Source organism: Gorilla gorilla, chromosome 16 (assembly GCF_029281585.2).
Source record: "Gorilla gorilla gorilla isolate KB3781 chromosome 16, NHGRI_mGorGor1-v2.1_pri, whole genome shotgun sequence".
NCBI classification, from domain to species: domain Eukaryota; kingdom Metazoa; phylum Chordata; class Mammalia; order Primates; family Hominidae; genus Gorilla; species Gorilla gorilla.
In genome coordinates, this window is record NC_073240.2 from 58,075,391 (window position 1) to 58,098,837 (window position 23,447).

General features: G+C 49.8%; 1 long non-coding RNA gene and 1 pseudogene across 1 annotated transcript; one reads left to right on the forward strand and one right to left on the reverse strand.

Annotated features, from left to right (window-relative positions):
• Positions 1 to 11,385: 11,385 nt before the first annotated feature.
• LOC101135618 (uncharacterized) lies at positions 11,386 to 17,336 on the forward strand. Its single transcript, XR_002002808.3, has 5 exons — positions 11,386 to 11,703; positions 13,051 to 13,217; positions 15,177 to 15,399; positions 16,115 to 16,201; positions 17,150 to 17,336. It is a non-coding gene; the product is annotated as an uncharacterized lncRNA (long non-coding RNA).
• Positions 17,337 to 17,766: 430 nt separating this feature from the next.
• On the reverse strand, positions 17,767 to 18,742 carry LOC115930823 (NADH dehydrogenase [ubiquinone] 1 beta subcomplex subunit 10-like; annotated as a pseudogene).
• Positions 18,743 to 23,447: the final 4,705 nt, after the last annotated feature.

Below are 23,447 nucleotides of genomic sequence, written 5' to 3' on the forward strand. Positions count from 1 at the left end.
CTGTGGCTTGTGTTTCATGTCTTACGAAATGGGTCTTGTGTACTTTTGGCTGTTCTTTCATGTTCTTAGCAGTTATAGATTTGGCCCCTCTGGAATGGAGGGGCCATATATCAGGGGGTTTGGGGCAGGGGACACGGCCCTCTGTTCACCCTGCCCTCCCTGATAGGTTGATTTATCTCCCTGCAATCCCTTCTTCACCTTCCGGGCTGGTGTCCTTCCCAGTCCGAGATCTGCCCCCAAGGCTTTGTTTGGCACCGCCCCACCCCTGCCTTCCCCAGTAGTCTTTCTACAGATCACCCCTTCCCGTGTGTCCTCAGCGCACCCCTGCCTTCCCCAATAGTCTTTCTACGGATCACTCTTTCCCATGTGTCCTCAGCGCACCCCTGCCTTCCCCAGTAGTCTTTCTACGGATCACCCCTTCCCATGTGTCCTCAGCGCACCCCTGCCTTCCCCAATAGTCTTTCTACAGATCACCCCTTCCCATGTGTCCTCAGCGCTGGCCTTCTCAGGAGTTCTAGCACCCGTCTCCACTGCTTTAGCCTGCTAGGACTGCCATAACAAAGCGCCACAGCTTGGGGGATTCAACCACAGAAATCTGTATGCTCATAATTCTGGAGACCAGAAGTCTGAGATCAAGGTGTCCACAGGGCTGATTTCTTCTGAGGCCCCTCTCCTTGGTTTGTCAAGAGCCTCTTCTCCCTGTGTCTTCACAGGGTCTTCCCTCTATGCCTGTCAGTGTCCTGATCTCCTCTCAGTCACATTGGGTTAGGGATCACCATATGACCTCGTTTAACCTTACTCGTGTCTTTAAAGACTCTATCTTTTTTTTTTTTTTTTCTGAGACAGAGTCTCACTATGTTGCCTGGGCTGGAGTGCAGTGGCGCCATCTCAGCTCACTGCAAGCCTCCGCCTCTGGGGCTCAAGCAATTGTCCTGCCTCAGCCTCCCGAGTAGCTGGGATTACAGGCGTGCGCCACCACCCCTGGCTAATTTTTTGTATTTTTAGGAGAGACGGCGTTTCACCATGTTGGCCACGCTGGTCTTGAACTCCTGACCTCAAGTGATCCACCCGCCTCGGCATCCCAAAGTTCAGAGGTTACAGGTGTGAGCCACCACGCCCGGCCTTCTCCAAATACAATCACATTGTGCATTACTACAGTTAGGATTTCAACATGTGAATTTGAGGGGGACTCAAATCAGTCCATACACCCACCACCACCTCCACTTCCATTCACAGAAATGATTGCCAGAACTACAGACCGTGAGCTTGTGTGGGGTGACAATCCGACAAGCAACAGTGAGACAGAGCTGAGAGGGCTGCAGACCAGGACGGTGGGAGCCAGGATGCTAACAAAGCGCTGCTGAGACCTGCACAGCATGGAGGTGCTGCTGGGGGAGAGGGGTCCCCGTGAGTGGATCTGCTTGTTCTGCCCTTGCAAATAGTTATTGTCAACGGGAAGGACTTACAGCCCCTTGATCTACACTCATGGATACTTTTTTGAACTCAAGGTTTACAGTAGAAACCAGCAGCATCCCATCCCCTAGGGCTTTCTAACCCACTGTGTCTCTACCCTGACCTTACCTACCTTTTTTTTTTTTTTTGTGAGACAGAGTCTCGCTCTGTCGACCAGGCTGGAGTGCAGTGGTGCGATCTCCACTCACTGAAAGCTCCACCTCCCTGGTTCATGCCATTCTCCTTCCTCAGCCTCCCGAGTAGCTGAGACTACAGGTGCCCACCACCACGCCCGGCTAATTTTTTGTATTTTTAGTAGAGACGGGGTTTCACCGTGTTAGCCAGGATGGTCTCAATCTCCCGACCTCGTGATCCGCCCGCCTTGGCCTCCCAAAGTGCTGGGATTACAGGTGTGAGCCAACATGCCTGGCCCTTACCTGCCTTTTTGTGACCAAAAATTCTGATCTGTGTTCCAATAATTATTCAATAACTGCAGCTCTAGATTCATAAATAGAGTTTATGGGAACCCCGTGGAGGATGCTGTTCAATGGGGAAATCTTGTACAAACCCGGTCTAGGCTTATCCAGTCTTTGCGTTGAACATTCTTGGAAAGAGGCTAACCTCCCACAGGCCCCCCTACAACACCCCCTACCTCGGCCCCCAACTTCCTTGCCTTGCTCATCTGGCTGGTACCTGCTCAGAGTAGTCATGTTCATTCAAAAAGACTAAGAGGACAAAGTGGGGAAGATGAATCTTTCTGAAAAAGAATTACTTCCTGTATTTCAAAGTGAACTGCAAATTTAAAAAATGTTTTTTTACGATAAAATGCTGCTTGGCATCATTCAAGCTGGTGCCACCCTCCCTCACTGCAGTGTCAGGTCTCTGTGCCGAGCCCATCGATTATCCTGCTAGTAAAATAGGAAGGAGCTGGAGGATCACTTTTTAATCTTATCCATTTTGGCGGTGATCCTTTTGGCTCTGTCTTAACATCCTAAGACCACGAGTCCTGGCCCACATTTTTCCTGGGGGTAGAAGAAGAGGGAGACAGGGGAGACAGTGCAGCTGTGTCATCTCCTTCAAAGCAAACCTCTCTGCGTAGACCTCCAGATGCAGAGCGGGCTTTGGAGGAACACTAAATCCCACCCTGATTGCCATTTAGCCCAGAGTTACTTGCGCAGAATAACAATATCCCCAAAACTACCCTGAACGAGGAGTTTAAACTCGGAGTGAGACGTGCTTATGGCTGCGTTGCCTTTTCTAACAACGTGAACTACAAACTCTTCTCTTGCCCGGCCCTCTTCCCGGAAAGTGCCTGGAACAAGCCGGAAGTCTTTCTGGGGATTTTAGCCATAGAATCTCCAGCCTGCTTTTCGGGATTTGCATCTGCCTTGTTTTTCCCAGTCTCACCCTCCCACCAAAGCCAGGACAATGCTAGTCAAGTTCATAGCCACAGAGTTCTGTGAGCATTCATTCCCTCATCGACCCCCTTTACTCGCAAAACTCAGAACCACGGAGGCTCCCCATAAACGCATCCAGGCCCTCCTAGGAACCTCCAGATGCAGTCTCACGGGCCCCACTCCCAGTCCTTTCACAGCCTCCCACTGGAGCCTTGGGGTGATGTGTGTGTGTGTGTGTGTGTGTGTGTGTTGATGATGAAGGACACACGAGTGCTGTCCCCTCACTGCCGTGGCTTCTTTGAGGTGCTGCCTCCAGCTCTGTGTCCTCTCAGAGCAAACTTCACAAGTAGCTAAACGGTGCCGTAATTGCTTCAGTGCTCCTGTGGCCACACTGTGCTCCACATGCGTCTATGAGGGCCGCTCTCCAGTCCATGTCCTGCTCTCTCACTGAGGTCTGGAGCCTCGACTTGTGCTCTGTACTTCACCAAGACGCTTGTGAAAATGGCCACCAGGCTGTTCTCTACTGGGGAAAGACTTAGCTCCTGGGGCCAGGCTGGGAAACAGCCTCCACACGGCTCTTTCCGCTCCTCACCTCTCTCACCTCTGCTCCCAGGCACCTTCACCCCAAACACACTTTTTTTTTTTTTTTTTTTTTTTGAGATAGTCTCACTGTGTCACCCAGGCTGGAGCACAGTGGCATGATCTCAGCTCACTGCAATCTCCACCTCCCAGGTTCAAGTGATTCTCTTGCCTCACCCCCACGAGTAGCTGGGATCACAGGTGCTCACCATCATGCCTGGCTAATTTTTGCATTTTTAGTAGAGACAGGGTTTCGCCATGTTGGCTAGGCTGGTCTTGAACTCCTGACCTCGAGTGATCCACCTGCCTTGGCCTCCCAAAGTGCTGGGATTACAGTGTGAGCCACTGCGCCCAGCCCCAAAACACACTTCTTATTGCTTCCTTTCTTTCCCACACAAAACAGCAAATGTTTTGCTGGAGGCTGATGGCGCAGAAATTTATCAGACACACCTATACCCAGAATCCAGGTTAGGCTTAGGGGGATCCGCCTCCCATCCCGGCAGCTCTTCCTGGAGACACTTCCCCACCTCTGGTGGCCTAGCCGTTCAGTGTGGTCACTGTGGCACCTGTTGGGAAGCTGACACCAGCTGGTGCTGGCATTGCATTCCATCAAGAAAACTGAGTCAACTGTCCTTCAACATAATATCGCTTATATTGTTTCCACATCATCAATGTCTTAATATTTTACATAATCGATGTGGCGTTTCATCAACTACAATCTCTCTTAAGTGGAGGAAGCCTCACCAAATTAGTAAAATGCAATCTGAATTATATCTTTTAAATGAAACAGTTTTACTATTTCCAGCGTATGTGGAAATTTAGGCAAGATAAGTTTCAGGTGGACAACTCCTTTGGGATCTTTAATGAAGTCATGAAAACGGTTTATCATTAGCTTATCAATTACTAGACGGAAATGAAAGCTTTTTGTAGCTTTGGAAAAGCCTGTTCCTTCTCCTCTACAGCGACATCTTGTTTACATCATCATGCGCTCAGCCTACTCTGCCCTCATAATTTCCACCAAAGTAAACGTCAAGCCTGATTCTGCAAAATATCACACATTTCAATTTGCTGCATTTAAGAACATTCTTGATATGTTATCCTTCTTTATCCCAGGCTCTTAAAATGCTTTTTCAAAACACTTGCTTGGACCTGTGGAAATAGGCGGTTCTGATGTTTGCTTTTTGAAGATAAGACGGCAGAAATGTTGAGGCCCTGATTGCATGGTTTGCCTGAGTTCCCAAGGCCTGAGCTCTGCCACTCCCATCTCTAGCCCGGTTCATTGGGCTCAAAGGTGGAAGGAGAGGCTGCTTCGGAAACCCCCGCCGCCAGGTGTAATTACAGTACCAAGAGCCGACCTCTTTGCCACACCAATGGTCCAGTGACCACTGCCCCGCACATGACTCTTGGCCTGGGAATGAGATGACATTCACTGAGTGTGACTGCCGCATCTGAGTCAGAGGCGAGGGGGAAAAACAAGCACTTGTTTTCCACATGCATCTCCAAGGCTGCGTTTCCAACTTGGCCGTGGCCATAGAAGCCAGAACCTTACAGTGTCTTGGCAATTAAATGGTTTTCACACTTCTATTTTTAAAAGCCTTGGAACGAGTAACCTGGGGGATCAGAGTGGTTGGGTGAATGTCTTTCCAGAGCTCCCCACTGTCGGAGGCCCTGTCCTGGCAGCATTCCAAAGCAACTGCGAAACCAAAATGCTACAACAGGGCCTACTCTGCAAACCTGCTCCTCATATGATAAAAACAGAAACACCAGAGGCCCCGGGGCCCTTGCAGTCTGCCCTACGTGAGGACAAAGAGTACATTCTGGCCTCCGGTCCCCAGGCAGTAAGATTATGATCCCACTATTTGCATGTGTACATAAAGCTTTCACATACAGGATTGCAGTGCAGGGGTCCCCAGAAAGCCGTCTCAGAGACGGAGGTTGGCACGAAAGAGGTTTCTTTAGGGTGAATTCTTGGGGTCAACACCTGGGAAGATCAGAGCTAATTCTTGGGGTCCACACCTGGGAAGAGGAGGCTCCCCTCCTCTTCCCAAGGGGACACGAGGGGAGGAGAAGGGAGGGAAGGGAAGGCGCTGACAGCTGAGGCCTGTCTGTGGGTAGCGCCCAGCAGCTGGGAGAGTAAGTCCTGCCTTCCTGAGGAGCTGGACTGTGGTCGAAGAATCCCTCACAGCATTTCATCTTGCTTTTTAAACGTGCAAACTTTAAAAAAAATTGAGGTGAAATGTACATAATATAAAGTCATAAAATTAACCATTTTTTCTTTTATTTCTTTTATTTATTTGTTTATTTATTTGAGATGGAGTTTTGCTCTTGTTGCCCAGGCTGGAGTGCAATGGCGTCATCTCGGCTCACTGCAACCTCTGCCTCTCGGGTTCAAGCAATTCTGCCTCAGCCTCCCGAGTAGCTGGGATTACAGGTGCCCGCCACCATGCCTCGCTAATTTTTGTATTTTTAGTAGAGACAGGGTTTCATCACATTGGTCAGGCTGGTCTCTAAGTCCTGACCTCAAGTGATCCGCCCACCTTGGCCTCCCAAAGTCCTGGGATTACAGGGGTGAGCCACCACGTCCGGCCTATTTCTTTTATTTTTTTAAAGACAAGGTCTTTCTCTGTCGCCCAGACTGGAGTGCAGTGAAGTGATCATAGCTCACTGTAACCTTTGACCTCTCTGACTCAAGCGATCCTGCTGCCTCAGACTCCAAGTGGCTAGGACTACAGATGCACCCAGCTAGTTTTTTAAACTTTTCATAGAGATGGGATCTCGCTTTGTGGCCCAGGCTGGTCTTGGGCTCTTGGCCTCAAGTGATCTTCTTGCCTTGGCCTAACATTAACCATTTTATTTTATTTGAGACAGGGTCTTACTCTGTCACCCCAGCTGGAGCACAGTGGCATGATCATCGCTCATCGTAGCCTCAACTTCCCAGGTTCAAGTGATCCTCCTGCCTCAGCCTCCTGAGTAGCTGAGACTATAGATATGCACCACCACCCCTGGCTAATTTTTTAATTTGTTCTAGAGATGGGGTCCTACATTGCCCAGGCTGGTCTTGAACTCCTAGGCTCAAGCAATCCTCCCACTTCAGCTTCTCAAAGTGTTGGGATTAGAAGTGTGAGCCACTGCACCTGGCCAAAATTAATCATTTTAAAGTGTACAATTCAGTGCGATTTAATGACATTCACGACGTTGAATGTTAACATTGTGAATTTAGGACATTCTGCTTGTATCACATTTCAAAATATTTTCATCACCCCAAATGAAAATGCTACACCCATTAAGCAGTTACTTCCCCATTCCCTCCTTCCCTGGGGTCCTGGCCAACACGAATCTGCTTTTTGTTTGTATGGATTTGCCTCTTCTGGATATTTCATATACATGGAATCATACAATATGTGACCTTTTCTGGTCAGGCTTATTGCACTCAGCCCCATGTTTTTGAGGCTTATTCAAGCTGTAGCATGTGTAAATACTTCATTCTTTTTTGTGACCGAATAATTGTATGGCGATGTCTCATTTGGTTTATCCATGCATCCACTGATGGGCATTTGGGCTGTAGCATTTCATCTTTTAAAAAAGGAACTCACGGTCAGGCACGGTGGCTCACACCTGTAATCCTAGCACTTTGGGAGGCCAAGGCGGGCAGATCGCCTGAGGTCAAGAGTTTGAGACCAGCCTGGCCCACATGGCAAAACTCCTGTCTCTACTAAAAATAGAAAAATTAGCCAGGTATGGTGTCAGGCACCTGTAATCCCAGCTACTCGGGAGGCTGAGGCAGGAGAATCGCTGAACCCTGGAGGCAGAGGTTGCAATGAGCTGAGATCGTGTCATTGCACTCCAGCCTAGGCAACAAGAGAGAAACTCTGTCTCAAAAATAAATAAAATAAAATAAAATAAAAAAGGAACTCAGTATCCTAAAAATCTTCTGTGTTGCAGACCTACTCATCCTTCCCTCCCGCTAAGCCCTGGCGACCACTGATCTTTTTACTGTCTCCATAGTGTTGTCTTTTCCAGAATGTCATCTAGTTGGAATCATACATTCCGTAGCCTTTTCAGATGGGCTTATTTCACTTGACAATAAGCTTCCTCCACGTCTTGTCATGGCTTGGTAGCTCCTCTTTAGTGCTGAACAATATTTCGTTGCCTGGGTGTACCACAGTTTATATATCCAGTCACCTACATCTTGGTTGCACAAGGACATCTCGGTTGCTTCCAAGTTTCAGCAATCATGAATTAAGTTGCTATAAACATTCATGGGCGGGTTTTTGCATGGATAGAAGTTTTTAACCCATTTGAGTAAATACCAAGGAGTGTGATTGCTGGATGGGATGGTAGGAGTATGCTTAGTTTTGTGAGATACTGCCCAACTGTCTTCCAAAGTGGCTGCATTCTCATCAGCAATGAATGAGAGCTCCTGTTGCCTCACATCCTCACCAGCACTGGATGTTGTTGGTGTTCTGGATTTTGGCTGTTCTCATAGGTGTGCAGTGGCATTGGTGTTTTAATTTGCATTTCCCTGTAACATATGATGTGGAGCATCTTTTCATGTTTATTTTGCATCTGTATAACTTCTTTGGTGAGGCGTCTATAAAGATCTCTGGTCCACTGTAAAATCACGTTGTCTGTTTTCTCATTGTTGAGTTTTTGTTTTTGTTTTGAGATGGGGTCTTGCTCTGTCACCCAGGCTGGAGTGCAGTGGCATAATCACAGCTCGCTGCAGACTTGACCTCCTGAGCTCAAGCTATCCTCCCACCTCAGCCTCTCAAGTAACTGAGACTACAGGCATGCGCCACCATGCCTTGCTAATTTTTTATTTTTTGTAGAGATGAGGTCTCCTTCTGTTGCCCAGGCTGGATTCTTGAGTTGTAAGAGTTCTCTGTATATTTTGGAACTATGGTGTATATTACTATACTGGTGGACACATATTAGAAATGCGTGCAAACCCATAGACTATGCAACACCAAGAGTGAACCCTAATGTAAACTGAGTGACAGTGGACTCTGAGTGATTATAACGTGTCAGTGTAGGTTCACCATTTGCAACAAATGTACCGCTCTGGTGGGAGTGTTAATAATGAGGGCTGCGACGCATGCATGGGCTCAGGGAGTATGTGGGGAATCTCTGTATTTTCTGCTCAATTTTACTGTGAATTTAAAACTGCTCTAAAAAATAAACTGTATTAAAACAGAAAAAAATAATTTAGGATTAATCAACGTGTAAGTTCCTGGTCATTGAAGTCAGAACCTCACCTCATTTGGAAGCAGGAAATCCCTTCTGTACTCACCGTGTGCATGGGACACACTGACCAAAAGCCCCTGCCCATTGGCCTTCCTGGGCCTGAAGTGGCACTTCATGCTTGCCCTCCACTTGCCTGTCGCCACATGCATGCCAGGGTGGCCTCAGCCCTGCCTTACCTTTTTCAGGCCCAAGTCAGCGGGGTCACCCCCAGAAAGGACTTGGTGTCATTTCTGGAACAAGTCATTTCTGGGGGTGCCCCTGCTGTCACTTCCCTCTGCTCCAGGGAACCCTCTCCTAGGCCCTGCCAGGGTGTGGGACTTCTTGCTGACCCCAGTCCTTGGCTCATCTCCCTCTTTCTTCTCCCAGGGTCGTTGAAGAGGGAGCCTATACCTTCCAAGCCTTAAAGCCACCCTCCTTGGCTTTAAGTTAAAGCCAACATTCTGGCAGTCGTAAGATCCACCAGCAGAAGCTATGTTCTCCTGCTTGGTCTATGGGTGAATCTCCGCAGGGCCCTCTGTTCCCCACCCGGTCCCCACTGTGAGGCCCCGCCTGGCTCCTCTAGGTTCTCTGCCCCCAACTGGTCCTGCCCACTTCTGCTCTCTCCTTCCCTTCTCCTCAATCATCACGCCCTTGTTCTCAGGCCTCAGTGCCCCAGCACTTAGCACAGAGGATCAGGAACTTCCACATTGATCCTCAATCTCCCTGTTCTTTTTAAATTTACTTTATTTTTTAGAGCAGTGTTGGGTTCACAGTAGTTTTTGCTTCAGTCAAAAAATGCTTGTTGACTGGGAACCTCTTCCTTGGAAATTTCAACTGCAAATCTGAGAGCTGCTTTAGAGAACCCTGTGTGGGAGAGTGCCTGCCACCTGTTGCTCCAGTTTTCTGTACATAATCTATGATCCTCCTGGCAATCCCATGACGTGGGCATTGTTATTCCTGCGTTATAATCGAGGATGTTCAGGACAGAGCCTATCCAGGTGGGAAGTGGCATGGCCAAGATATGCCCCTTGGGTGCCCTAGGACCAGCTCTGTTCCCATCTCTGAGCTCCCTCTGCCCATCAGGTAAGGTCTGGTCACTTCCATACTGTTTTCAATCTACTCTGTGCCAGGCAGGGGGTCAATCACTGAGATTTCTAAGGTACATGGGTGGGGCTGGAGGTTAGAAGAGAATTTTCAAATCACTTTCAGCCTAGTGGGGAAGGCAGGCCCATCACCAAGGCAGTCCACCAACAAGGCTAGAGAGAGCTGTGCTTAGCCTGAGGGAAGAGCCCCATTTCTGTGGCATTATGGGTGGCATTTGAACAACTAACCACTCATTTCATTACCCAGGGTCAAACTTCGCCCCAGGGATATTCATTAGTAAGAAGAAGAAGCTTACTGTTTGCTGTGGTCCTAATGTCTGTGTCCCCCAAAACTCATATGTTGAAATCTTAACCCCCAAGTCGATGATATTAGGAGGTAGGGTTTTGGGGAGAAGATTGGGCCATAAGGAGTGAAGTTCCATGAATGGGATTAATGCCCTTATGAAAGAGGCCCCAGAGACAACCATCGTTTCTTTTGCCATGTGAGGTTACAGTGAGAAGTCGCTGGCTAGGCGTTGATGGCTCTTGCCTGTAATCCCAGCACTTTGGGAGGCCAAGGTGGGAGGATCACTTGAGGTCAGGAGTTCGAGACCATCCTGGGCAACATAGGGAAACCACGTCTCTACAAAAAATACAAAAATTAGGCCAGGCACAGTGGCTCAAGCCTGTGATCCCAGCATTTTGGGAGGCTGACGCAGGCAGATAACTTGAGGTCAGGAGTTCAAGACCAGCCTGGCCAACACAGTGAAATCCCAACTCCACTAAAAATACAAAAACTAGCTGGATGTGGTGGTGTGTACCTGTAGTCCCAGCTACTTGGGAGGCTGAGACAGGAGAATTGCTTGAACCTGGGAAGCGGTGGTTGCTGGGAGCCGAGATCGTGCCACTGCACTCCAGCCTGGACAACAGCATGAGACTCCACCTTTAAAAAAAATTAGCCTGGTGTGGTGGTGTGTGCCTGTAGGTCCAGCTATTCAGGAGGCTGGGAGGATTGCTTGAGCCTAGGAGTTCGAGGTTGCAGTGAACTATGACCGCACCACTGCACTCCAGCCTGGGCAACAAAGAAAGACCCTGTCTTTAAAATAAAAAATAAAAAAAAAAAAAAAAATAATAATAATAATAATAATAAAAGAAAGGCCATTTATGACCCAGAAATCAGGCCCTTACTAGATACCAGATCTACTAGCACCTTGATCTTGGACTTCCCAGCCTCCAGAACTGTGAGCTGTACATTTCTATTGTTTAAAAGCCAACCAGTTTATGGTATTTTTGTTATAGCAGCCTGAATGGACACAGTTAAACCTGACTCCAGAAAGTAAAGCAGGCCCCTGTGAAGGAAGGAAGAGGGAGGAAGGAGGAAGGAAGAAGGGGGAGGGAGGAAGGAAGAGGGAGGAGGGAGGAAGGAAGAGGGAGGAAGGAGAAGGGCGGTGGCCGCACACCCCCACATCTCATCCGCCCCTGGTGGGCAGCCTCCCCAAGGGATTGATTCCTTCCTCAGCAACAGTTGCTCAGAGTTGAGCACAGGAACTTGCCTTTTTCCAAGTAGCAGACACAGGCCGAGGCACAGAGTGGGGCTAAGGAAATGTGCGGTGAATGGATGGTGAACAGGAAGGGACACTGAAGAAGGAGGTGGTACTGAGAGCAGCCATCTTGGAGCTTGGAAACGGAGACGCATGTGAAGCCGTTTGCACAGTATTTTTCCCTTAAAATATGGGTGGGGAACAAGGGGCTCTCATTTGTCTTTTTCTTTGGGATGGTGAGCAGTGAGCAGGGCACGCCACGAGGAGCAAACTGCAGCCCAAGCACACGCGGTCAGCACGCGGAGCACAGGGGGGGAGAAGCGGCTGAAGGTGGCCTGGCGCCTCGTACCTGGGTGTGGATGCCCCGCCGCCCCGCAGGGGAAAGCTCCTGGAGTCTGGGGTCTGCTGTCCCGAGCTCTGGGTGTCCAGGTAGGAAACAGGTAGAGAGTATCCGGGTTTCCTACCCCTCCGCCGGGGTGGCTGCGCCTCCCCATCCTCCTGCTCCCTCCCCTCATTCCCTCCCTCCCCAGGGGAGGGCAAACCCAACCCCCAGGTGAGGGTCTGTCCTGGGGGAGAGGGAAACAGCTGGCACAGGCTCAGGCGGCAGGTGGTGGCCCTGCTCCTGCTGTGAGACATGGAAGCCAGGAGGCGGCGGGCGGGCCGTGCTGAGGAGACCCATGCCCCACACAGCCTGAGACCCTGTCATTCCCTTCCACTGGGCTCCCCATGAGAAGCCCCAAAGCAAAGTGGGTGTGGCTGGTCAGGATGAGTAGGGCAGGCCGGAACGGGACCCGGACCCAGAACGGAGGAGGGTGGTGTGGACCAGGTGGGCCGCGGAAGGCACCTAGCCTAACAGGAGAGGGACAGGCGCACCCCCAGACGGTGGGAAAGCGCCCTCTGCCTCCAGCTGGGCTCGGCCCAGACCCTCCACTTCCCAGCCCCTTGCTTTTCTGTGCCTTGGAGGTTTCAGGGTGGGCTGGTGGGTGGGAGGAGATGTGAGAGTTCCTGTGTCAGGAGTTGAAGCCCATCTTGGCCACTTGCCTGCCGGGGCCCTGTAGAAACCCCTGAAGCTATAAACAGGTGCTCGTCAAAGTTCATTCCAGGGGAGGGCGGCAGGAGCAGTGGCGGGTGGTGTGGGAAGAGAAGGACTGCTCTCTAGAGAGCTGATGGCACCAGGCCGTCACCACCGCGGTGACAGCACACACACATCCACACACACATGCACACACGCACGCACACACGTGCACACACGACACACCCATGCACACACATGCAAGCACACATGCACTCGCATGCACACACGTACACGCGCACACGCATGCACGTACGCACACACACATGCATGACACACATGCACGCACACATGCCCCACTCCTCTACTGGGACCAGCACAGCCCCTCCGTTCCTGCTCGCCCGGAAGGAGGGCGCCCAGCCAGGTTTCCTCCCCATGAATTGAGCGCCAGAGACCAACAGTGACCTGTGGTGGTTTTTCCAATTCTCTTCCCATTCTGTCAAGGACAGAGGAGATGCTTTGTGATACAAGGGGAAAAAAAGGAAGGCGGAAAGGGAAGAAAGGGAAGGGAGGGAAGTCCTCCCCAGAGCAGCCTGGGGAGGGGTCTGGGGCCAGGCCTAGGCCCAGCCACTTCCTGAAGAGATCAGGTGGCGGTCTCCCCGGCCTGCAGACCTCAAGGCGGCCCAGGCCTCCTCTGTGCTCCCTACGCGTTGCTCTGGTGCTGACATCCCTGGCTATGCTCTCCATGTAGATGTTCCTTTTAGCCTCTGCCTCAACTGAAATCTGAAGATCAGGCCAATTTCGTGGTCTCTCAGACATCGGTAAACAAGAGGCCTTGGCTCCTCAGGAGACCGGGAGCCTCTCACTGTACTTCCTTCTCTTGGCTCCAAGGACATAGAATGGTTGCTATGGGGATTCCTTCATTTGTAAAGTAAGTTTTCAGAAAAAAATAATGACTCACAAGTCCTTTAAGCAGGAACAGAGTCAATCCTTGGGGACGATATGATCTAATAGGGTTTAAAAGAGGAACTGTGACGGGCTGCAGTTGGCGGGCTTTTCTTCTTTTCCTCTTTGATCCTCATGTGTGGACGAAACCCACCAGTGGCTCAGGTGCCCTGGCACCACCATTTGCTTCTTTGTGACATCTGAGGACAGGTGTTAAAAATAATTTAGAAATGGCTAAGGCCTGACACACTGGCTCACATCTGCAATCCCAGCACTTTGAGAGGCTGAGGTGGGAGAATTACTTGAACCCAGGAGTTTGAGACCAGCCTGAGTAACATAGTGAAACCTTGTTTCCACAAATAATTAAAACAAAAAAAAAACTAGCCAGGTGTGGTGGTGCATGCCTGTAGTCCCAGCTACTCGGGAGGTTGAGGCTGGAGGATCACTTGAGCCCAGGCGGCTGAGGCTGCAGTAAGCCATGATTGTGCCACTGCACTCTAGCCTGGGAGACAGAATGAGATCTTCTCTTAGAAAAAAAAGGAAAGAAAGAAAGAAAAGAAAAGAAAAGAAAAGAAAAGAAAAGAAAAGGTATGTCTAGCTAGGCTAACCTGGAGAGTTACTGTCAGAGTTTCCAAAAGGGTCTTCGTGGCCACTTCTGGGCCTCGCTGGCTGGGTGAAGTTATTAGTCCAAGAGTGCCACAGGGCCTTTGCACATTCATCTGTATTATGCCTGGCCAGGCAGAGGGCTTTCCCTGCATTGATTCTCCTGGAAGCCTGGGGTTAGCAGTATAGACTGGAAAGTATGGTACACAGAGGGGAGGGACTGAACCAGGTCCCCTTATATTTGAGTACATACAGTTGCTTAGGCCGGGAAGCCAGGTCTTCTAAGCAGCTAGGGCCAACAGAGCAGGAGCCAGGAGGAATACTTTTATGAACAAACTTATTTTCCAACATCAGAAAAAAGAAAGTTGGCTGTTGGGAGTGACAAGGAGAAAGAATGATGAGGAGCTCAAATCAGGTGGACACCTGATTGAGATGATCCTTCTTTTCTTTAGAAAAGAGTACCACACTGGCTGTCAGCTGTGTGACCTTGAGAAAGTCATTCTCTCTCTCAACTTTCTCATCTGCCAGGTAAAAGGGCTGAGCTTGAATGACCTTGGGTCCCTTCCAGCAATGATGCTTGTGTACTGCACCTGTGCTAGGAATACCAGTAAGGGGCTCTCCATGCTAAAATCAGCGTTCCAGGATTCCATGTGGCCCACAGCACCAAGCCCAGCCTTCTCAGCTTTGAGCTGAAGGCTCCGGGTAACCTGATCCCAGCCCAACCGTTCTGTCTTATCTCCCTCTCACCATTTCCTGTGGATTACTTATTGTTCTATCCTCCCAGCCGCCAGGGCCTTGTTCGCACCTGCTACCAGCAAAGAATACCCCTCCTACCCCAGTGCCCTGGCCTGAAGACGTCCTGTTAGTCTTTCAGCTGTCAATGAAGATGGCCCCCTTTTCAAGAACCCTTCCTGGAATCCTGAGTTTGGGGGTCACGATCTTTCCAATCCCGTATCCACAGTCACTGCCTTCACCTGAATGCGATTGCAATTCTCTAGCCCTTCAATTTAACAAATAATCTGGAATGATTAGCATGTGCTGTGACAATGACAAATTCCGATACGGGAAGACATGAATTAAATGATCATGTTCACCCACGCGTGATTAGAAACAGGGAAGGGTAAAGAAGGAAGAGAAAACGGCTTCCTGAGAGCTTGCCTGGGGTCTGGAAGGATGAACACGGAGCTGGGGGCATGGAAGGGAGCTGTTCCAGGAGAGTTGAGTGGGCTGGGCTGGCCTCTTGAGGCTGGGAGAGGTAGACGGTGTGTCTTGATCAGAGGAGCCATCTGGGAATCCTTTGAGGGTTTAAAAAGGGGAGTAACAGATCCAATTTTTATTTCAGGACAATCATGCTGGCTGTTAGTGGAGAATGGCCTGGAGCACTGGGTCTCTGCCCCAGCTGCCTGGGAGAAACTGTGTTGAAGGAGCCATACCCCCTGGCCTCCCCTCCAGACTCCAGACAACCCCAGTCAGCTGGCTGGGAGGGAGGCAGAAGAGAAACAGGGGTGCACCTGGGGCTCCTGCAGGGGTCCAGCCAGGAGATGGGGGCAACTTGGACAGGGATGGTGGGAGAGGAATGGGCTCGGGGGGCATTTGGGAGATGAAAAGGGCAAGGCTTGGCCATGAATTCCCATGGGATGAAAGAGAAGGAATTGTCAGGATTGAGTCCCAAGTTTCTAGCTCATGCAAATAAACAAATGGGGCATCTGCTGAGCTCAAGAGCATGGGGAAGGGGTGTTGGAGACTCTCCTGGGGACCCCTGCAGACTTCTGTAACCCCTTTGAGTTCTCGCAGGCAGAGGCCACGGTGGGTGTGGAGCAGGCCTTGGCAGGGTACCCGCCCTCCACCAGGCACCCTCCATCCTAGTAGCCCTTGGGGAGGCATACTGTGGCCGGAGGAAGGGTACGGAGAGGTAGAGGAAGCCAACCGGTGTTCCCGGGCAGCCACCGTGTGGTCAAAGGACCAGGCGGCTTGTTTGGAAGCGTCTCTGAGGCACAAAGTGCCAGGACCCAATGCTCCCTGAGCCCTCCCAGCAGGAAAATGAAAACTCAGCAATGGGTTCCCAGGGAGGCGGGACTGGAGGTGCCTTCCATTTATGAGAGGCCCGCAGAGCAATTCCTGCCACAGGGGTTTCTGAGCAGTCAGAACATCTGCTCACGTTGATATCTTCCAGCCACCTGATGCAGTGGCTTGGGGCCTGTGGGTTGGGGGAGTGGGATCTTAGGCCTGTTTTTTGGGTTAATAAATTTTGTGACCTTGGATGAGTCACTTATCTCACAGATCCTGGGAAGGGCAGGAGGAGGAGTGAGACCTGGCCTGCCCTCTCCCTAGAGGCTCATCAGCTCTGTGGAGACAGACACGCCCTGGGTAAAGAACAGATCCCACTCAGCCAGGCAGAGTTTCCTGGAGGAGGAGGAGGGAGAGGAAGAGGGCAGGAAGAGGAGGGGAGGGTGCAGAGGGGGAGAAAGAAAGGAGGGGAGAAGGAGGTGAAGAGAGAAGGGAGGAGGAGAAAGGAAAAGGAGAAAACCTGTTTTCTGTCTTTAACTGTCCTTCCCCTCAACTGGGACCCTGTGCTCCTCCTCCTCAGTCAGAACTCCCCCCTCAGGTCCCCCCACTTCAGGTCCCTCCCCACTTCCTGTCCCTCCCCCACTCATGTCCCTCTCCCCTTGTGTCCCTCCCCCCCTTGTGTCCCTCCCCCTCTCAGTTCCCTCCCCTCCTCATGTCCCTCCCCATCTCAGGTCCCTCCCCTCCTCATGTCCCTCCCCATCTCAGGTCCCTCCCCTCCTCATGTCCCTCCCCATCTCAGGTCCCTCCCCTCCTCATGTCCCTCCCCATCTCAGGTCCCTCCCGCCTGGTGTCTTCCTCCACCTCAGGTCCCTCCCAACCTCCTATCCCTCCTCAGCTTGCGTTCCCCCACCGCTGTGTCCCTCACCCCCTCATGTCCCTCCCCCCTCAGGTCCCTCCCCCTCTCAGGTCCCTACCCCAATCAGGTCCCTCCTATTCTCGTGTCCCTCCCTCAGGTCCCTCCCCCCCTCAGGTTCCTCCCTCCCTCCTGTCCCTCCCCTGCTCTTGTCCCTCCTCGCCTCAGGTCCCTCCTCCCCTCACATTCTTCTGTCTTCATTTACAGGCAGGAGAAATTTCAAAGTGTGTTTGTACCACAATTACTTTAAAACTGTAAAGTTGACCTTTAAGGGTTTGTGGATGTTTTAATTTTACTTTTACATGATAACCTGCAATAACTACACAGATGCATGCATTTTTGTGCTTATTTGTAAGTGCTTTCTTTAAAACTGCTTTTTTCTTACATCCTTTCAGTTCCTTTCCCTATGCCTGGAGCCTGGGTACCAGCTATTGAAAACTACTTTTCTCCTTGTTCATTCAAACATATTCACACATAAAGGTTGTCATTCCTTTTTGTCGCTATTTGACAAAAATTGGATCATACCATATACAATTCTCTGCTATTTGTTTTGCTCACCTAACAATAAATACACTGTGAAAAGTACCTTCAGATGAGTAGATATCAATCTTGTTTATTCATTTTTTTTTTTTTTTGAGACAGGGTCTCACTCCCTTGCCCAGGTTGGAGTGCAGTGGTTCAGTCACAGCTCACTGCAGCCTCGCCTCCAAGGCTCAATCAATCCTTTCACCTCAGCCTCTCGAGTAGATGGAACTACAGGCATGCACCACTGAACCTGGCGAATTTTCATATTTTTTTGTAGAGATGGGGTTTCGACATGTTGCCTAGGCTGGTCTTAAATTCCTAAGCTCAAGAGATCCGCCTACTTCAGCCTCCGAAAGTGCTGGGATTAGAGGCCTGGGCCACCATGCCCTGCCTCTTACTCATTTTTTTTTTCCAGGTTGCAGGGTTTTATTTCAGCAACACAGAGACAGTCAAGCACAGCCATACAGCAGGGGCACCCACAGCTGCCTCAGGAGGCGGCAGCGGTGGCCTCTTTTGCAGCTTTTCTCTCTTCCAGCATCCTCTGCTTCTGTTTGGCCTGGCACTTCCTGGCAGAATGGTGGGCCCCCAGGTCCTGATAGCGGTCCTGGTAAGCCTTGGCCACCTGGGTGAATGCTGCACTTCCTTGGCCCAGTTCTGCCTGTAGTTGTCTTCTTCCCACTGCTGACAGGTCTTGAGCCGCTCCTGGATAATATTGACGATTTCTTGATCGACTTTGTAGTCCCTCCTCCACTGCATTTCGGCTTCATATATGCCCAATGTTTCACGTGTGCATGTGAAGACACGTGAGACCACCAAACAGGCTTTGTGTGAGCAACAAGCCTGTTTATTTCACCTGGGTGCAGGGGGCTGAGTCCTAAAAGAAAGCCAGCAAAGGGTGGTGGATTATTATTAGTTCTTATAGGTTTTGGGATAGGCGGTGGAGTTTGGAGCAATGTTTTGCGGGCGGGGGTGGATCTCACAAAGTACATTCTCAAGGGTGGGGAGAATTACAAAGAACCTTCTTAAGGGTGGGGGAGATTACAAAGTACATTGATCAGTTAGGTTGGGGCAGAAATAAATCACAATGGTGGAATGTCATCAGTTAAGGCTATTTTCACTTCTTTTGTGGATCTTCAGTTGCTTCAGGCCATCTGGATGTATACGTGCCAGTCACAGGGGGTATGATGGCTTAGCTTGGGCTCAGAGGCCTGACACACAAGATGTTCTTCTCCTTGCGCTCAGTGATGCCCAGCACGCGGCAGTGCTGCCGGTGGTAGTAGTAATACCTGTTCTTTGCGTGCTGCCACTCTGTAAACTCTCACAAGGGTCGCCGGTCGGTCCACTAGGAGGTCGAAGGCCTTCATCAGGTAGACAGCGGGGCTGGGCAGCCAAGTCTGCGATGACAGTGCTGGCATGTGGCACGGGGGCGCAGGGTACACATCCTTGTCTCAGCTGTCCCACATGGCAGCAGCGAGCGCAGACTTCGCTCCTGGATGCGCTGCCCTGGCCTCCGCCTCGGTCCCGGTCCCTACTGATTCTTTGTAATGGTTGTGTAATATTACATGGTGTGGACTTAATAAAGGACTCCTACGCAGCCAAGAGAGTTTTTTTCCCCAATGGGAAAACAGATTTTTTTTTTTTTAATGTTTGAGATTTTAGTGAATTCTTTTTACCTGGCAAGGAGCTGAACTACCTGTATTGTTCAGAAGCCAAGTTCAGCAGTCTTGTATGTGGGATGTCTGTAAAGATTAAGAAATGGGGCGGGCGTGGTGGCTCATGCCTGTAATCCCAGCACTTTGGGAGGCCGAGGTGGGTGGATCACGAGGTCGGGAGTTCGAGACCAGCCTGGCCAACATAGGGAAACCCCCGTCTCTACTAAAAATACAAAAACTATCCAGGCGAGGTGGTGGGTGCCTGTAATCCCAGCTACTTGGGAGGCTGAGGCAGGAGAATTGCTTGAACCCGGGAGGTGGAGGCTACAGTAGGTGAAGATCGTGCCACTGCACTCCAGCCTGGCAACAGAGCAAGCCTCCCTCTCAAAAAAAAAAAAAGAATAAGAAATGGACTCTGCCCCAAGGAGTCTGTGCTCTTACCAGGGGGCAGAGCCACACGTAGCCATGAGACAGCTGCCCCTGGCAGCTGCACGGAGGAGAGCTCGACCGAGCATGCGGGAGGGAGGGCTTGAGGCTGGCCCGCTGGGAGGGGACAGCTCTGGCAGGAATCCTGGAAGGGCAGGTGTGGAGTCAGACATGATCTGATGTTCTGTGTGGCCAAGGCAGAAGGCCAGGCAGGAAAAACCCGGTTACTCAGAAGATTGGTTGAGCAGCCATCTCCTTCCCACTGACCGCCCCCCAGGAATCTCTATAACTTCAGCTTATTTTCAGCCTTTAGTTTCCCCTCATTGGAGGTTGAGTCCCTGGTCTCTTGATTTTCTAACTGAAGAAGGGATGAAAGTCTGAGATTTCAATCAAAAGCTTAAGAAAATAATAATCCTTGGTTGCCCCAATTCTTTCCTGAAAATACCTCACACTAACAGAAATTGCCTTTAAGCCCCTTTTCTTTTCTTTCATGCTTTAAATTTCTTTCTTAATTAAAAAGAGTTGTTTACTTGATGTGGGCTCCAAAGTGCTTATTTATTTTAACTTATCTTGTTTCTTTTTTCCTTATCTTCGTGACTTGATAACTCTATAACTCTCTCTTCTTGTGTCTTAAAATGCCGGTCGTCTCTGTCACTGACATGTGATAAGAAACTTCATAATCAGCCCTTTTCTATTCTCACAGAATAGAAGTTGTGTCAATAACAAATGGAAATCACTGAGCTCCAAAATTCAGCTGCCCTAACCTGGCTGCTTGTCCCTATCAGAGATTTTAGAATGTTTTCCCCTTCAGATGAATTTCAGTTTCACTCGATCCTACCAATGTTTGATGACGACACTCATGGAAAACTAATGATAAATTAATGTCTGCCTTCCAAAGTACGTGGTTGAGTTCACTGTGTAAAAAAGTAATGATAATAATACTAAAGGCAGCCAAACTGCTGATTGGCAGAATTTTTTCCCATCACTTAAGGCATTTGAGTTGCAGTACGCAGTCTGAGAATCCCTCAGAGACACACCACCCAGGGACTTGGATCCTTGATCTCAGAAAGATTGTGATCGAATTAAGTCTGACTCAACAAGTAAGGTCGCTGGGAAGAAGTGCTGGCATTAAATTTACCGTTAACGCCAGGGTCAATTTACTAAACAGTCATCGACGTGTGGTTCCACAAGACCTCTGGGTAAATTCCAGAAACTGACTGGGAGGAAGATAGCTTGCGCATGAAGTCACTGAATCCTGGTCAGTGTGACTCTTGGTGATCATCTCTCAGTACACCAGAAAGCATTTCCAAAGACAGGACGCCACTTGGCGTGGAAAGCCTTTGGAAGCTATGGAAGGTGACTTCTTAAGTTAAGTCTAGAAACGGGATGGCAGGAGGACAAGAAACTGGGACTCTGGTGCCGGGAGCCTGGAGTCCTCATTCCACCACAGATGTTAACTGGGCTCAGCTATTCAGGTCACTCAGTGGTTCATCTTAGAGTTGTTTCTAGACTAGATATTTATTGCCCTGCATTACAAAGACGGGAAAGTAAGAGTTCTGTCCATCAGCCAGTTGTCAGGCATAAATGACGTCTTTCCCTCTCTTCCTGCGCCACAGTTTGCTTATCTGTCAGATGGAAACGCTAATTACTTACTTACCTACTCATCACCTCCAGGACTGTTCACATGAATAAGAAGAGAATATAGATATGAATTTGCCATACAAAGGAAAAAGTTCCACACAAATAGAAAACACTAGCGGAAATAATTTCTAGATTCTTCCTGGTGAAGCTTTTCAACTACTTCCAAAACACATCATTGCTAAGCCTGTGCACATTCAAATGGCACAACCCGAAGAGTCAGTGGCATGGCCTCTTCTCTGGCCAGAGCCTTGGGGGCCATCAGCCTGCACCTGCCTGTTTTTTCTGCCATTGCCTCATGTTCTCTTCCTCGGACACTGGGGAAGCCAGGACCACAGAGGCACTTGTCAGCTTCCTTCTGAAACAGCCCTCCTCAGCTTCTCTGCTGTGTCTCCCGGGTCTTCTCACAGAATTCTTGGCCGGGAAGCCACCTTCCTTAAAGCAAATCAAGTCTCCCGATTTCCTAGAGCCAGCGTAGCATAGGGGGCAGCTGTGAGGCTTGGAGCCAGACAGAGCCTTATTAATTATCCATGGATCTTGCTGAGCCTCGGTTTCTCATCTGTAAAATGTGGGTAATAAAGCTACTTTCCTGGGCATCTATGAGTTTGAAATAAAAGAATATGGGGGCCAGGTGCAGTGGCTCTTGCCTTTAATCCCAGCACTTTGGGAGACTGAGGCAGGTGGATCACCTGAGGTCAGGGGTTCGAGACCACCCTGGCCAACATAGTGAAACCCCGTCTCTACTAAAAATACAAAAATTAGCCAAGTGTGGTGGAGGGTGCCTGTAATCCCAGCTACACGGGAGACTGAGTCAGGAGAATCACTTGAACACAGGAGGTGGAGGTTGCAGTGAGCTGAGATGACGCCACTGCACTTCAACCTCATTGACAGAGCAAGACTCCATCTCAAAATGAAGACAAAAACAAAGAAGAGTATGGATGAAAGGGCCTGGTGTGTCACGGGAGTTGAATGTGTGTCCTTTTCCTTTTTCCCCTGTTCCTTCCCTGTGCAGCTGCCTACCAGGCACTGTCTCCTCTCTCCTGGGGAGGCGCTGCATTTTTTCCCTGCAAAGGAGGTCCAGAAAGCAGACCCGGCCCAATGTCTGTGCATCTGCCCGGAGAAGGCCTCCTGAGGAGCACACCAACACTCTCCCCTTCCATATTGGCCTTCTCTGCACTATTTCAGGTTCTTGCCTCTTTGGAATTGTGTGTATGTGGAGGGAACATCTGGAGGTGTCACTTAATTTTTCATGTTACATCTGGACCTGTCACATAGCCACAACCGTAACTGTACATGGAGAATCACGTCGTGTGTGCTGTGGACAAGCCAAGAGGTGGCTTTGTGTGCTCTTCTGCCACACAGAAGAGCTCGGTGCTGCCCAGCGCAGGTGCTGGGTGACCCCGGAGGAAAGAGTCACTCGGAGGGCCTGAAGAAGGGAGGAGTCGGTGGCTTGTAAGGTGCACTCCCACTTCCTGCGGTTTTCACAGGCGATGACATGAGGACTGGAGATGAAATGAAGCAAAACCTTCTGGGGTCACTTGAGCTATTTCTTTTGAGTCCACGTCTCTGGGATGGCATGGCCTGTCAGCCACACCCGTTTCTCTCCTGTTGGCAGCTCCATTCTGCAGGGGAGCAAGTGTCCAGTCCTGGGAGCACTGGCAGCAGGGATGCTCGGAATGCCCACCCTGTCCTGAGGCCTGCCTTCGCCTCTGCCCCTCAGCTGCTTTGCCATCTCTCTTCCTCCTCTTTATTTTTGTCTGTCCCTATGGCTGTCAGTGGGGTCTTGAGTCACCTATGTCATCATATCAGGAACATTGTGTGTTCCAAAGTGTGCTTGGTGGAACACTTGTTACTTGAAACAGTGCTTTGTGAAATGGATCCTGAGGCTGGCAGCTGGAGATGCCGCATCCTCTATCTCCTTCTCGTGGATTTGCAATTCAGATTCTCTATTAACCCTGAAGAATCCCATAATAAATGGTTTAATTTTGCTTAGTAGTTTTGCCCAAACGTTTTTGATCACGGATCCTTTCGTATGAACTCCCAAGAAACACTTATTAGCAGTGTTTGGTGAATCACACTCTGGGAAAAGCGGGCATGAACAACGTATTATTTGTAGGAATGCTGTGAAGTCAAACTCACCAATGAAAAATCTGGCATCAGAGGGCTATGGAAAAATGCGTGTGCTTTTTTTTTTTTAATACAAATATGACATTGGTGCAGATCAGACGTTCCCACCCCTCTCACCACAAAAAGAACCTTTTTAGTTCTTTCCTCAAGGGATTCCATGTTTTAAAGGCTTTTAACTACCTAACAAACTACAATTTATTGAATAATAATTTATTTCTTTGAGTTTTATTTATCAAAGACATCCAACGGCCAATTAGGGCTTCTGATCAGTCGAGATAACAACAGTTGCCACACTAAGTTGATATGACTCCAGCCCAAAGCAAAT